The sequence below is a fragment of the Bufo gargarizans genome, chromosome 2 (assembly GCF_014858855.1).
Source record: "Bufo gargarizans isolate SCDJY-AF-19 chromosome 2, ASM1485885v1, whole genome shotgun sequence".
Taxonomy (NCBI): domain Eukaryota; kingdom Metazoa; phylum Chordata; class Amphibia; order Anura; family Bufonidae; genus Bufo; species Bufo gargarizans.
Window position 1 is genome coordinate 554,717,597 of NC_058081.1, and position 15,508 is coordinate 554,733,104.

The following is a 15,508-nucleotide window of genomic DNA, read 5'->3' on the forward strand; positions in this document are numbered from 1 at the left end:
GATAGGGCTAGTGGAAGTTTAAGGATGGAACTGAGCATGTGCGACCATTCTAGTAGGTCGATGTGCACATTACAGATTAAACACCAGGGGTCACCATTATTATGAAGTAAAAAGAATATCACGCAACTAGAGCATTTTTGTAACAAAAAGTAAATTACCAAAGTTATTGATTTTTCATGCTAAATTATAGTAACCTGTTACTTGCAGCCTCAATGGCTGCTGTAACCATCTCTGTCCACAGTCGATGGAGATGTCTAGTTCTGGAGCCGATTTCCTGCACCAGAGCTACTGTTGATCGTGGGGCTATGGAGTGTTGGACCACCCGCTGATCAGATATTGATGGCCCATCCTTAGGATATGCCATCACTAGTAATATCCTGGACAACGCCTTTAAGACAAGTCAGCCAGACAAGGGGCATAGCTATTGGGTGTGCAGAGATATGTTACCACATATTAGAAACCAATATTATAAATGGCACATAGTAGGTCGGAGGGCTTCTTGCATAGAAACATAGAAGATGGATGGCAGAAAAAGACCACCTGGTCCAACTAGTCTTCCCTTATCCTAATTCTTTTTATCTTAGGATAGATTTGTGTATCCCAGGCAGGTTTAAATGTTTCCCAACCACATCTGTGGGAAGTTTGTTCTAAGCTTCAACTACTCTTTCAGTAAAATAATATTTTTACATTGGGCCCTGAGAGGTTCAAGATACACCACCAAACCATATAGTCGGGGGGGATGGGGGTGGTTCTGCTGCTGTGATCCCCAGAGATTTGCACGCCTATGAAGAAGAGACCAGGTGGGTTTCTGTAATCCTCTGTAATGACCACTTCTTCTTTGATAGACAGGTCTAACTTTTCTTATTTGATGGCCAGGTCTACCATTTCTTATTTGATGGCCAGGTCTACCATTTCTTCTTTGATGGCCAGGTCTAGCACTGGCCTGCTCCGATTTTTGCCTGGGTACCAAAGGGAAGACCATCACTGACCACACTATCATGTGGCGTCAGACTGACAGGTAATAAAAGCACATTGTTTAGACCAAGGGTGCACAACCTTTTCTGTTTGGGGGCCACATTGTCAACCTGAACCAATTCCAAGGGCCGAAAATAAACTTTAAAGGGGTATTACCAAGTGAAATACTATATTTAAGGCATATTGAACATACAGTATATATTATAAATGTCTAGTTACACTTCCAGAACTCCCATCTAATGGGACAATACATTAAAGATTCATGTGAGCAGCCACAAGACATAGACATACATGTCTGCTACCAGGTGGTTGGGGGCCGTATAGAATGGTATTGAGGGCCGCATGTGGCCCCCGGGCCGCAGGTTGTGCACCCCTGGTTTAGACCATAGCTTTAGTCCTGTCACTGTGTACATAACCACAGCTACAAACAGTGAACTAGCACACCTGGCTCTACTACATCTACACCTCTGTGAGCTGCTTTCCGAATACGTAGGATTGCTGTGGGTTCTGCTCTGTAAATCCTGTTAGCGTGAATGTCACTCAGAAGTAAAGACCTAGATCCTGCAGGCTTGGATTTATGGACATTAATATAACATATATTACAGCGGTTGCAGGCACTGCTACTAATCCCATAATCCACATCTGAATGGAAATGGTTTTTGTCTTTCCAAGTTACTACTGACAGAGCGCCAGCCTGCATTGGCACAGATAACATCGCTCCCAGCCGCCCCTCCCTGCTCTCAGGGTTAGCCCTAAACAGCTGACAGGGGGATAGGCCGGGAAAATATGCGCAGCGCAGGAAGCGCTGCTCTGGCTTGGGAAGTGACTGCAGTCTGTCATGTCACAACGCCATTGTTCTACCATAATCTCTGCTTGTAGGTGTCAGCAGTTGTTCGGGGGAAAGATTTTTTTTCTGCCTCTGGTTGGCCAGTGGCTCTGGTTCTTGTTCCAGTGGGATGCTTGGCTGATAACATATCCATATTCTAAGCACGTACATGGAGAACAGTTGTATGTTCTGTGTTGTCTTTACAGCAAATTATTCCAATGATTCAGCTTCTAGGACAGAGCGAAATACTGGTGCACTCATCTGCTGGGGGAAATAATTTAAAGGAAAATGCTGGTTTATAATTTATTATGGAATTTCAAGCATTTGTAAGTATTTCCTTCTTATGATAATATAATAATTATTGGAATTGCTGGAAGCCGATTCCCTATCGGTGTCCTGCACAAGGAACTTGCTTGAAGTTCCTGCCACTTCCTGCAAAGGCAGTGTCTATGATGTTGCTTGTCATAGACTTCCTTAATATAGTCCCCCCCATGCCAATTTCTTAACCTAACCCCTTTGCCACAATGAAAATGCTCATTGCCCATGGCCCTTCCGCTGTCCCCCTCTTGCTCCTACCAGGTGCTGCCTCAGCTGGCCTCATTGGTGGTGCACCCCTGAGTCCACAATGGAGCTACATAGATGTGTGTCAATTATTTGGAGGCAGGTTTTTTCCATGCCAGTCCCTTTATAGCGTACCACTATTACTGGTGTATGCAACTAAGAACGGAAAAAGGCTTGGATTATTCAATTCAAACTCATCGATGGAAAAAGCCATGCACATGCACTCATTTACATTTCACCCGTGGAGGCTGCTAGGACCAGCCTTATGTTGCATCTTCCCTGCGCGGTACTTTGCTTTTTTGACGAATAAAAGACACACAGAGCAGTAAGAGTGGGATCATTTAATACAAAACAAGGAGACTGATGGGCACATATGAATTTCTCTGTAGGGTAAATCCTGGCGACAGAATCCCTTTAATATTGCATAGATTGTAGTGGGAAGCTGGAAAAAATTAAAAATGGGGTAGCATTAGAAAAAAAAAAGAATTCCGCCACAGTTTTATTTTATTTTTTCTACAGTGTTCGCTATACGGTAAAACTAACTTGTGCTTTTCATTCTCCAGGTCAGTATGATTACGGCGATATCACATATAAATAGTTTTTCTTGCGTTTTAATACAAAAAAATATAATTTAAATAAGATTAATAGATTATTTTTTTCTTTTCATTGCCATATTCTGACCTCCATAACTTTTTTATAGTTATGTCTACAGAGATACTGTATGTGTGAGGGCAAATTTTTTGCGACTTGTAGTTTATCGTATTAGGGTCCATTCACACATCCGTGAGTGTTTTGCGGATATGCAAAACACTGACACCGTCCACGTGCACATGGCCGGCACTATAATAGAAAATGCCTATTCTTGTCCGCTATTGCGGACAAGAATAGGACATGTTCTATTTTTTGGTGGAGCCGCAGATCGGAAGTTCGGGGCCATGCAACGGAAGTGCTGATTGGGACAGCACACTGTGTGCTGTCCACATCTTTTCCAGCCCCATTGAAAATGAATGCGGAAAGGATCCAGACTATTCATACGGACGTCTGAATGGAGCCTTAATGTAATGATAAGAAGCTTAGTACAAGCTCAGGCTCGTTACTGACATGGAATGCCTTCCCCGATCTCCACCGGGGGGAGGAGTTGCTGCCCGTGATGCGCGTGCTTCCAGCTTTCCGGCTTCTCAGATGCCGTGGTCAAATGTGCATTTGAGGGGCATTACTGCCGATCGCGGACATTAGCCACGGGTGTCCTCTGTTTGAAACAGCAGGCACCCACTAGCTATGACCCTAGCTCTGCTCCGTCTTCAAAGACCCGACATCCGCCGTACACGTACGGCAGATGCTGTGTAGGAGATTCGTGCTTACTGGGTTTAGTTGTGTATAGTCAATTGCTACCATGATATCTGACAGGTCTTTACCCTAGAGTGCTGCGTTTCCAGGGCCTGAACGGCTTCCCCGCACTGAGATCAAGGGAGCCATTCGGCTGCTTTGGTGGCCTCGAGCCCTCTGAAGGATCTGAAGCCTGTCACAGCGATTTTCCTATGAAACATAAGGAATTATACAGAAGCACTCCTTTAGGGAGAGATTTGCCTAACTCTGCTCCTTGTGATTTAACTTGCAGGACAGTCCCGCAAAAATCAGGTCTGTTGTCAAGTGTGCACCCCACTACTCCCACTGTAAATGTGTCTTTTAGTGTCAACCTGTGACTTTTAAGTCTCTTACAGTTTTAGTCATGAGGGTGCAGTTATTTTTATAAATGAGTAATCCTCAATGGTCAGTAGGAAACTCCCGTTCTTTCCTTGTTCTTTTTATCCATTGTTCCACAGAGCAGTTTCGGGCTGAACAATACGAGACTGGCGGCGGTGTGTGTGAATTTACGGATGACTCATACTTCCATACTTACTACTTTCCTTCCTTGTCGTCATATCTTCTTCTTTATTCTCCAGCAGTTCCCTGCGGCTGAGTTATAGTTTGTAATGCATAAAATTATCAGTGCTCAAAGGAAAACTAGATGAATAATATTTGTCCTCCGGACAGGTCATCGATATCAGATCAGGGAGGGGTCCAACAACCCTGTTTCGGAAACTATACAGTGGACAAAGTTGTAAGCAGCAGGTTCCATCCACTGTGTCGTTTCCAACATCAGTGTACTGCCGCTCAGCTACTATTCATAGCTTCAGCACCGCGGCATGGCCACTATACAATGGATGGAGAGTTCTGCTTCCAGCTCCATCCACTGCATGGTTTCTGGTGCTGGCAGTTGTCTGAAACAGCTGATGGGATATTCAGATTCCCCAACCGATCTGATATCCTAAGGAATAAAGGCATCACTATCTAAAGGCAGGTTTAGACGGAGCGATGGAGCGTTCCTTCCTGACAATCAGCTGCTCGTTCAGTGAAGGAGACTGCTCCATTTACATGCACCGATCTCCTCCACAGTATGAGGACGAGGGATTGCTATAGCGAATCATACAGAATCATTGTTTCTGGGCAGCAGATCACTGTTAAGACCGCACAATCTGCTGCCCAGAAACTATAATTTAGGTACCTGCACGAACAACAGGACTGTTCGCGGGAAAGTTTGTTAACGATAATCTGTCTGACAATCGGGCCATGTAAGTCCAAGTGCTGGAAAAGTCCTTAAATAAGCATTCCAGTGTTTGTTTTTTAGCTAAAATGATAAGGAATTCAGGATTCTCACTTAACACTTCAGTTTCCAGCAGTATTTACTGGTCCAGTGTCTTCTTGAGTTTCCAGATTGGCAGCTATCTTTGTAGCATGTTATCCTTTTCTTTTCTCTGCAGTAAGCACTCTCTCTTGCGTTGTTACCTTCATTCATGCAGCCCAGCGATCCTTAAGGCGGGTCTACATGCGCCAAGCTAAAGCCGATTCTCGGGAATCGTTAGCAGATTACTGCATTTCAGGTTCTTGCACACATCACTGGATAATCACCAACAGGGAAATGTTTGCTTCTTGTTTTATCTAATTCCAGGTCTTATGTTCCTTGGTTTGAAGCTTTGACCAATGCAATACCGCCCCCTCCATTATTAGTGTCAGAATGGCGTTCCTTGAGGCCTACCAGAGAAAATGACTCTTGAAGGCAACCCCTATATAATCAATAAAGTTTAATCGGTTTTAAATCAAAGAAACAGACCCTGGTAGCAACTGATTGGCTCCAAAGGTAGTCCAATTTTTTTTCTCTAGGATCCTTGGGGCTTATTATGGCATCAGTGCTTAGGCCTACACAGGATCATCTGGTATTCTGGTGGACCAGTACCACCCTGTAGGGCCAGGGGGCCTTGATGCACTCACCAAGTCCAGAGGGCCATCCCTTAAGAAACGGGTGGGATGGCTTGTCTATTCTACACTTGCCAAAATATGCTCTAGCTGCTAGCAGTATTCCAGTCAGTACAAAACTGCTTTTTTTGACCACTCTCCTGCCTCTGTGGACATCGCACCCTCTGCTGGCATACACACACACACAAAGGTGCCCTCACCTGCTGATGTGCATGGTTGCACACATGAACAACAAATGAAGTTGTCATAGCTGCCACCAGGGAGGTAGTTTGTGATATCTTCGCTCCTGGATGCTGAGGGGCCCATTGTAACACGTGCAGTGTTCCCTATATGCAGATTTTCATGGGGGCTGCGATACAGATTTTTTAGTGGCTGCCACTTTGGTTTGCACTTGGACAGTCCAGTTAATTAGCACTGTGGTGAATTGGTTGGATTGCAATAACAAAGCCAAAAAGAAGGCATACTAGTCTCCAGACAGACAGCAGTGCTTGCGGCTGAACCAGAACGCTGGGCTGGATTGTGCTTTCAGAGCCTGGGTCCACCGAAAGTCCTCCTGGTACTCTGCTTGGCCAGTCCAACCCTGATTTTTAAAAGGGCTTTCCAAGATTTTGATATCCTCAGGATAGGTCATCAGTATCTGATTGGTGGGGGTCCGACATCCCAGACCCTGCAGATCATCTGTTTAAGAAGGCACCGGTGCTTCTGTGAGTGTCACAGCCATCTCACAGCTGACCAAGCACAGCGCCGTACATTATATAGTGGCTGTGCTTGGTATTGCGCTCAGCCCATTCACTTCAATGAGATGTACCTAGGCCATGTGATTGATGAACGTCACATCACACAGCCTAGGAGAAGCTGGCGAAAGCCGCTGACAGCTAATCAGCAGGGGTCTTGGGTGTCGGACCCCCAGCGATCAGATACTGATGACCTATCCAGAGGATAGATCATCAGTATCAAAATCTCAGAAAACCCCGTTAAAGGGATTCTGTCACCAGTTTAACCCCCTCCAGATAAAAATATGGATATGTTCAGGGAGCTTTACTGATTCCTAATGTGGTCTTATAAATGTAATCTGTAGGGTCATTTTGCCTAAAAAACGCTATTACTAACCTGTCATTCATAAAAATAAGGTGAGAAATCACTGGAGTATTAAACCTACTTTAAAACGTAACTTTTATATAACGATATTAGCTAAAATAATTCCCACAAAAACAAATGTTATTTTAGATAGCTGCAAATAAATCTAGCGAAGTATAGATAGGGTATGCAGTACTCCGGACAGACAAATGATACACATTAGGTCATATGTGGCCACTCATGATTCATGAATAATACACATTAGGTCATATCTGACCACTCACGATTCAGACGTATGGTGTTCGCTGATGGACATTCGCGAGGTTCCCAGATTCCCGGTCATCTGATGTCTAGATCGTGCTGGGGATATGGTCCTTCCGGCTGCTGGTATTCCAGGGTTCAGAAGAAAGGGATGTATTAGGGCACAAAAATGGGAGATCTAGCCCTGCAAAAATAACTATCCCTACCTAAAAGTGGAGATGACCCCCGCCTAAATGCAGAAGTATCACTCCCTAATGGAGCGACCCCACTTATCGATGGCTGTACCCTGGATACTAACCCTAAAAAATTACACCCAATAAGCAGTCCTAAATCCCGACGCGTTTCCTCTGTCACAATAGTGTGACAGGTTCATCAGGGGATGAAAACAATGTATGATGGCTTAATAGCCTAGCTAGATGCTGCTGCTGGTCGTGCTAGATAAAACAGACAGTCCAGAACGATGCTGGATACTGCTGCTCTTAAATACCCCATAGTTGGTTAGAAATGTTCTTACCGGTGTGTGTAATTACTGCACACATCGCGGCGTGCGTTCCACATGGCGCTGGTTTCCTCGTGGGTAAATGAGACGCATCGGCGTCATTGGATAGCATACAGGAAGTGTGTCGCTAATTGGCGACGTCACTTCCTGTATGTGAGCCGCATCGTGGAACGCACCTTCTATGGCAATTCAAAGTGCCGGAAGTGAGTCAGTCCTTTTGTGACGATGCTTCCTGTATATGGGACGCATGTGGAACGTATCTCCGTCTATCTGGATCCACAAGACACTGCACTTCCTGTATTTGATACGCATATGGAGCGCACTTTTGATTTATATGTATAAGGAACGCTGTCAGGCACAGTGAAGCATTGTCTCTAGATTTATAATTTAATATGGAACGCCGCAATTAGAGATATAATTGACTTATTTGGAGATATAATTGGATAGATCTCAGTTAAATATGTATATTGGTATTTAAATATAAAACATTTACCATTTAACCAACTATCGTCATTCCTGGGGATCAATATAATTAGAAAACAGGGGTGACCATATCTAAAAATATACAGGCGGGCAAGGTGATTCAAGGAAATGATGTCTGCATATTCATTTAGCAGTCATCATTCAAAGATACCCTATATCACCCTATGATAGGTTGTGTTAGACCTCTTGCGGTCAGATATCACTTATTTTCTAACGGATACGTTTTCATATACACAGAGGTCTTACAGGTCACTTATTTTGACAGGCAATAACAGTATATAGTCAAATGAAACATCCAAAGGAGAGGATCTCATTGAGGCCCAGTGGGCTCACAGTTTTTAGTCTGTGGGTCCACTCCGCCTCCTTTTGTAGGATCCTGCTATCCAGGTCTCCACCTCGAGGGGAAGGGCGTACCACCTCCACCACGCAGAAGTTGATAACCTTATCTTTATTGTCATGAAAAATTCTGACGTGTCTGGCAATGGCTGTATCTTTTTTGTTCCTAATGTCCCCCAAATGGTCCCCAACCCTTCTCCTCAGTTCTCTTTTAGTTTTTCCTATATACTGTAATCCGCAGATACAGTTGATCAGGTAAACCAGTCCTGAGGTTTTGCAGTTTGCGAAGTCCCTATTTGTATACATCTTGTTGGTGATGTTACTTTTAAATTTTTTGTTTGATGTATAAATGGACAGGCTACGCATTAGGGCTGCGCATCTTCACTCGTCTCACGATTCGATGCGATTACGATTATCAAGTCCACGATTCGATTCGATTCGGCGATGCATCACGATGCATCAAGATTATTACCCAAGTCCCCTTGTTTTTCAATTTTACATCAAAAAATTAATTCAATCAGTCAGAAATTGCACAAAAATATTTATTTGTATCTATTGTCAGGCGGATCCGTCTGACAAATGCATTGAAATACCGGATCTGTCTCTCCGGTGTCATCTGGAAAAACGGATCCGGTGTTTATTTTTTTCACAGATTTAAAGGTCTGCGCAGATCGGAAGAACGGATCCGTCAATGCAGCAATTTTAATGCCGGATCTGGCACTAATACATTTCAATATAAGTTTAAAGCTGGATCCGGCAAGTGTTCAGGATTTTTGGCCGGAGAGAAAACTGCTGCATGCTGCGGTATTCTCTCCGGTCAAAAAACGTAAGAGGGACTGAACTGATGCCTCCTGAACGGATTGCTCTCCATTCAGAATGCATTAGGATAAAACTGGTCAGTTCTTTTCCGGTATTGAGCTCCTAGGACGGAACTCAGCGCCGGAAAAGAAAAACGCAAGTGTGAAAGAACCTGAGAGACCATCAGTATTAGGCTAGTTTCACACTAGCGTTCGTCGGTCCGTTCGTGAGCTCCGTTTGAAGGGGCTCACGAGCGGACCCGAACGCCTCCGTCCAGCCCTGATGCAGTCTGAATGGAGCGGATCCGCTCAGACTGCATCAGTCTGGCGGCGTTCAGCCTCCGCTCCGCTCGCCTCCGCACGGACAGGCGGACAGCTGAACGCTGCTTGCAGCGTTCGGGTGTCCGCCTGGCCGTGCGGAGGCGAGCGGATCCGTCCAGACTTACAATGTAAGTCAATGGGAACGGATCCGCTTGAAGATGTCACCATATGGCTCAATCTTCAAGCGGATCCGTCCCCCATTGACTTTACATTGAAAGTCTGGACGGATCCGCTCAGGCATCTTGCGCACTTAGAAAATTTTCTAAGTTATTAATGCAGACGGAACCGTACTGAACGGAGCCTCCGTCTGCATTAATATGATCGGATCCGTTCAGAACGGATCCGATCAAGCGCTAGTGTGAAAGTAGCCTTAGTCCTGGAGGTTTCAGGTTGATAGATCCTGTGTATCCACAATCACCATCCTCTCAGTAGGGACTGATACACGTGTGAAGGGGCTCTGATGGTGCAGGATCAGTAACTGTCAGTAAATCTGACACCCCAGCAGTTTCAGATCCCTGCCCTTAGCTGAGAGTTGTCAGTGTGGATCACCTCCTGCTGGGAGCAATCTCCTGAATAGTGTGAGATAAATGTAGACATTCCCAGACTGGCCACTAGGGGCCGCTGTTTGACCGCCTTTCATAGACCCGGAACCTAAAGTTCCGTCCACTGTAGACGGAGGGGAAGAATAAGAAGATACACAACCGGAAAAATAAAGAAGAAACATGGCGCGGGCGGCAAAGGTATGAGAAGCGGCAATATGAGCTGTGTAGGTGGCAGGCGGTAGGTGTATATGCTGTGTAGGTGGCAGGCGCTTTGGAGGTAGATAACTCACCTCGCCGCCAGCCACCGCACGTCCGCACTGCCGCCTGCTTCTGAGTGTCTGACTGGGAGCCGGAGATGCGCGGAAACCACGCCTCCGGCTCCTCCTCACTCAGTCAGACCCGGCTCACTCAATGTTGTGGCCACCCCCTCTGACACGTCAGCGGGAGGCGGGAAAGAAGGCGCCCAAAAACTTTTTTCCGACTCGGCTGCACGGCGGACGCGTCGCTAACGTCATTAACATGCATCGATTATTTAAAGCAACCGCATCGATGCAGAATCGCCGGGGGTCGAATCGCGATGCATCGCTGCATCGATTATATTCGACAGCCCTACTACGCATGTACCGCAACGAAATGTGCCAAGAGGTCTTCTGTCCAGCCAGGTACCTGGTTTAGGGATAGGAGTATAGTGGCTGTGAATAAATCTATCCCCAAGAGATCTTCCTTTTCTATATGTAATGGCTGGGTAACAGGGGAGCATGTCTCTTATATCAATATCCAAACGAAGCATTTCCCAGTATCTTTTTAGAATTTCCCTGACCTCTTTGTTACAATCATCATAAGTTCCTATTATGCGAAAAAACGATTCTGTCTCTTTTCCTTTCTGACCTTTCCTAGGATTAAGTAAATCTATTCTAGTGGCCTTCTCTGCTGACCTAAAAGCTTTATGTAGTGGTTCATCTGGGTAGCCTCTTTCATTAAATCTGGTTTTTAGATCCTTAGCTTGATGGTAAAAGTCATTTTTGGAACTACAGTTCCTCCGGATCCTCAAATATTGACCTTTAGGTATACCACACTTTAAGTTGTAAGGGTGGTGGCTCTCCCATCTCAGTAAACTATTTGTGGCCGTAGGTTTTCTGTAAGTTTTTGTACTGATATTGCCATTGTCTAGTGAGATGTACAGATCCAGAAAGGCGAGACCCTTCTCATTTATCTCCGATGTGAAATGCATACCGATCTGATTTTTATTCAGATCGGTTACAAAATCCGAGAATGACCCTCTGGGGCCGCTCCACAAAATGAGGATGTCATCAATATAGCGGCCCCAGAAGGCTATCCTGGGTGTCCAAACGCTCCCTTCGGTGAATACCACCGTATCCTCCCACCAGCCCAGGAACAAATTAGCATAAGTGGGGGCGCAAGCGCTCCCCATAGCTGTGCCCCTGAGCTGGTGGAAGAACTTCGAATCAAATAAAAAATAATTGTGTCGTAGGACAAAGCTCATAAGAAGTGAACCGGCCACAAATAGTTTACTGAGATGGGAGAGCCACCACTCTTACAACTTAAAGTGTGGTATACCTAAAGGTCAATATTTGAGGATCCGGAGGAACTGTAGTTCCAAAAATGACTTTTACCATCAAGCTAAGGATCTAAAAACCAGATTTAATGAAAGAGGTTACCCAGATGAACCACTACATAAAGCTTTTAGGTCAGCAGAGAAGGCCACTAGAATAGATTTACTTAATCCTAGGAAAGGTCAGAAAGGAAAAGAGACAGAATCGTTTTTTCGCATAATAGGAACTTATGATGATTGTAACAAAGAGGTCAGGGAAATTCTAAAAAGATACTGGGAAATGCTTCGTTTGGATATTGATATAAGAGACATGCTCCCCTGTTACCCAGCCATTACATATAGAAAAGGAAGATCTCTTGGGGATAGATTTATTCACAGCCACTATACTCCTATCCCTAAACCAGGTACCTGGCTGGACAGAAGACCTCTTGGCACATTTCGTTGCGGTACATGCGTAGCCTGTCCATTTATACATCAAACAAAAAACTTTAAAAGTAACATCACCAACAAGATGTATACAAATAGGGACTTCGCAAACTGCAAAACCTCAGGACTGGTTTACCTGATCAACTGTATCTGCGGATTACAGTATGTAGGAAAAACTAAAAGAGAACTGAGGAGAAGGGTTGGGGACCATTTGGGGGACATTAGGAACAAAAAAGATACAGCCATTGCCAGACACGTCAGAATTTTTCATGACAATAAAGATAAGGTTATCAACTTCTGCGTGGTGGAGGTGGTACGCCCTTCCCCTCGAGGTGGAGACCTGGATAGGAGGATCCTACAAAAGGAGGCGGAGTGGACCCACAGACTAAAAACTGTGAGCCCACTGGGCCTCAATGAGATCCTCTCCTTTGGATGTTTCATTTGACTATATACTGTTATTGCCTGTCAAAAAAAGTGACCTGTAAGACCTCTGTGTATGTGAAAACGTATCCGTTAGAAAATAAGTGATATCTGACCGCAAGAGGTCTAACACAACCTATCATAGGGTGATATAGGGTATCTTTAAATGATGACTGCTAAATGAATATGCAGACATCATTTCCTTGAATCACCTTGCCCGCCTGTATATTTTTAGATATGGTCACCCCTGTTTTCTAATTATATTGATCCCCAGGAATGACGATAGTTGGTTAAATGGTAAATGTTTTATATTTAAATACCAATATACATATTTAACTGAGATCTATCCAATTATATCTCCAAATAAGTCAATTATATCTCTAATTGCGGCGTCCCATATTAAATTATAAATCTAGAGACAATGCTTCACTGTGCCTGACAGCGTTCCTTATACATATAAATCAAAAGTGCGCTCCATATGCGTATCAAATACAGGAAGTGCAGTGTCTTGTGGATCCAGATAGACGGAGATACGTTCCACATGCGTCCCATATACAGGAAGCATCGTCACAAAAGGACTGACTCACTTCCGGCACTTTGAATTGCCATAGAAGGTGCGTTCCACGATGCGGCTCACATACAGGAAGTGACGTCGCCAATTAGCGACACACTTCCTGTATGCTATCCAATGACGCCGATGCGTCTCATTTACCCACGAGGAAACCAGCGCCATGTGGAACGCACGCCGCGATGTGTGCAGTAATTACACACACCGGTAAGAAAATTTCTAACCAACTATGGGGTATTTAAGAGCAGCAGTATCCAGCATCGTTCTGGACTGTCTGTTTTATCTAGCACGACCAGCAGCAGCATCTAGCTAGGCTATTAAGCCATCATACATTGTTTTCATCCCCTGATGAATCTGTCACACTATTGTGACAGAGGAAACGCGTCGGGATTTAGGACTGCTTATTGGGTGTAATTTTTTAGGGTTAGTATCCAGGGTACAGCCGTCGATAAGTGGGGTCGCTCCATTAGGGAGTGATACTTCTGCATTTAGGCGGGGGTCATCTCCACTTTTAGGTAGGGATAGTTATTTTTGCAGGGCTAGATCTCCCATTTTTGTGCCCTAATACATCCCTTTCTTCTGAACCCTGGAATACCAGCAGCCGGAAGGACCATATCCCCAGCACGATCTAGACATCAGATGACCGGGAATCTGGGAACCTCGCGAATGTCCATCAGCGAACACCATACGTCTGAATCGTGAGTGGTCAGATATGACCTAATGTGTATTATTCAGGAATCATGAGTGGCCACATATGACCTAACATGTATCATTTGTCTGTCCGGAGTACTGCATATCCTATCTATACTTTGCTAGATTTATTTGCAGCTATCTAAAATAACATTTGTTTTTGTGGGAATTATTTTAGCTAATATCGTTATATAAAAGTTACGTTTTAAAGTAGGTTTAATACTCCAGTGATTTCTCAGTTTAAGATACCTACTCAAATATGCATCTTACATTACTGTGAATCATAAAAATAAGGTGCCCAAGGGGATGTAAATGGATCCAAGCTGCCGCCCGCACCTGCCGCTGTTCGTGCCCACCGCCGCCTTTCCTGACCTCAGCGACGCCTCCGGCTCTCCCTCCCTCCCTCCCCCCTCCTTCTGCTCTAACATCTCGCGCGTGCGCACAGGCCTCTGCCTGATGCGCCCGTGCGGACTTCTCCGTTCGGCTTCATGGAGCGAGTGTGCAGGTCATCGGGAGGTTGAGCAAAGTGCCAGCGCATGTGCACTTCGCTCCATGAAGCCGAACGGAGAAGTCCGCACGGGCGCATCAGGCAGAGGCCTGTGCGCACGCGCGAGATGTTAGAGCAGAAGGAGGAGTGGGGAGGGAGGGAGAGCCGGAGGCGTCACACAGGATTATGAGGCGGCGCTGAGGTCAGGAAAGGCGGTGCTGGGCACGAACGGTGGCGGGTGCGGGCGGCAGCTTGGATCCATTTACATCCCCTTGGGCACCTTATTTTTATGAATGACAGGTTAGTAATAGCGTTTTTTAGGCAAAATGACCCTACAGATTACATTTATAAGACCACATTAGGAATCAGTAAAGCTCCCTGAACATAACCATATTTTTATCTGGAGGGGGTTAAAACTGGTGACAGAATCCCTTTAACCTTCTCCTCCCCAACTGAGACAACTTACCTCCCCTGTAGAATGGTCATGTCAATCCAAAGTTACTGGGATGAATCTGCATTTTTTCTTTAAAGCTGGCCTATAAAATACTGTCCTAAGCTGCTGCAGATCTTTTCACAAAGCCTCATACACACAACCCTATTTTTCTTCCGTTTTTAAAATGGATAGCACACTGACCCATACTCGTCAATGGGGCTCTGCACACCTCTCTTTTTGGATCCAGGTGCCCGATCTTACAATCTCAGCACAGGTCCTATTCTTTTTGCAGATTAGGCTATCCCTTAGTATTGAGGGAAGTGAGAAAAAACAACAACCAGAAATTACACAGAAGCTATCCATTTTTCAAGGATTTGTTTTTTTAACAGACCAAAATGGATATGGCTATGTGCTTGAGGACTAAGGAAAGCATGCCGGTTATAATGTGGTTCATTTGAAGGTCATCCTACCCTTCTCAAAGAGGTCCTGCAGCAGCTGAGTTTAGTATAATGCGGATCTGCAGCAGTACATAACAAACATTCCACCTGATGCAGAACTCATATTCTAATTTACAGCAGAGCGTACATTATCCCAGAAATGTGTGCATGTATGATACATGTTTGGTCTAGTGACCCCTGTATGTTTTCAGCATAATTTCTCATGTTATAAGTATAGAGGTTTTGTTATGTAGTCGGTTTGTGAATGTTTGGTTTTGTATGATTTAGAGGAGCAGCTCCGTCAATTTTTCCTTAACCTCCTAAGTAACATAATTTAGTTCATGTTGGGGAGCGGAAAAGGGAGTGTCGTAAAAAGCAATATTTATAGATAGGGCTGAAACAGGATGCAGAGGGCCTGGAAGTGGTGACCTCACTCCTCACCGGCAACGTCTTAGTGTTCTATATAGAATGCTAAGTCTGACCTCACAGCGTTTACATGGCT

At 44.8% G+C, this 15,508-nt stretch overlaps 1 protein-coding gene and 1 long non-coding RNA gene across 2 annotated transcripts in view; one reads left to right on the forward strand and one right to left on the reverse strand.

The window, feature by feature from the left end:
• The window catches only part of LOC122928603, a 57,103-nt gene extending 49,536 nt beyond the window's left edge, over positions 1-7,567 (reverse strand). Inside the window, exons 1-2 of the long non-coding RNA XR_006387902.1 lie at positions 7,509-7,567; positions 7,018-7,117 (exon numbers count right to left, since the gene is read on the reverse strand). This is a non-coding gene — a long non-coding RNA (uncharacterized LOC122928603). The remainder of the gene's footprint in view (positions 1-7,017; positions 7,118-7,508) is intronic.
• Positions 1-15,508, forward strand: part of LOC122928602 (tetraspanin-4-like) — a 115,759-nt gene that overhangs the window by 23,940 nt on the left and 76,311 nt on the right. The gene's annotated exons all lie outside the window — the stretch shown is intronic.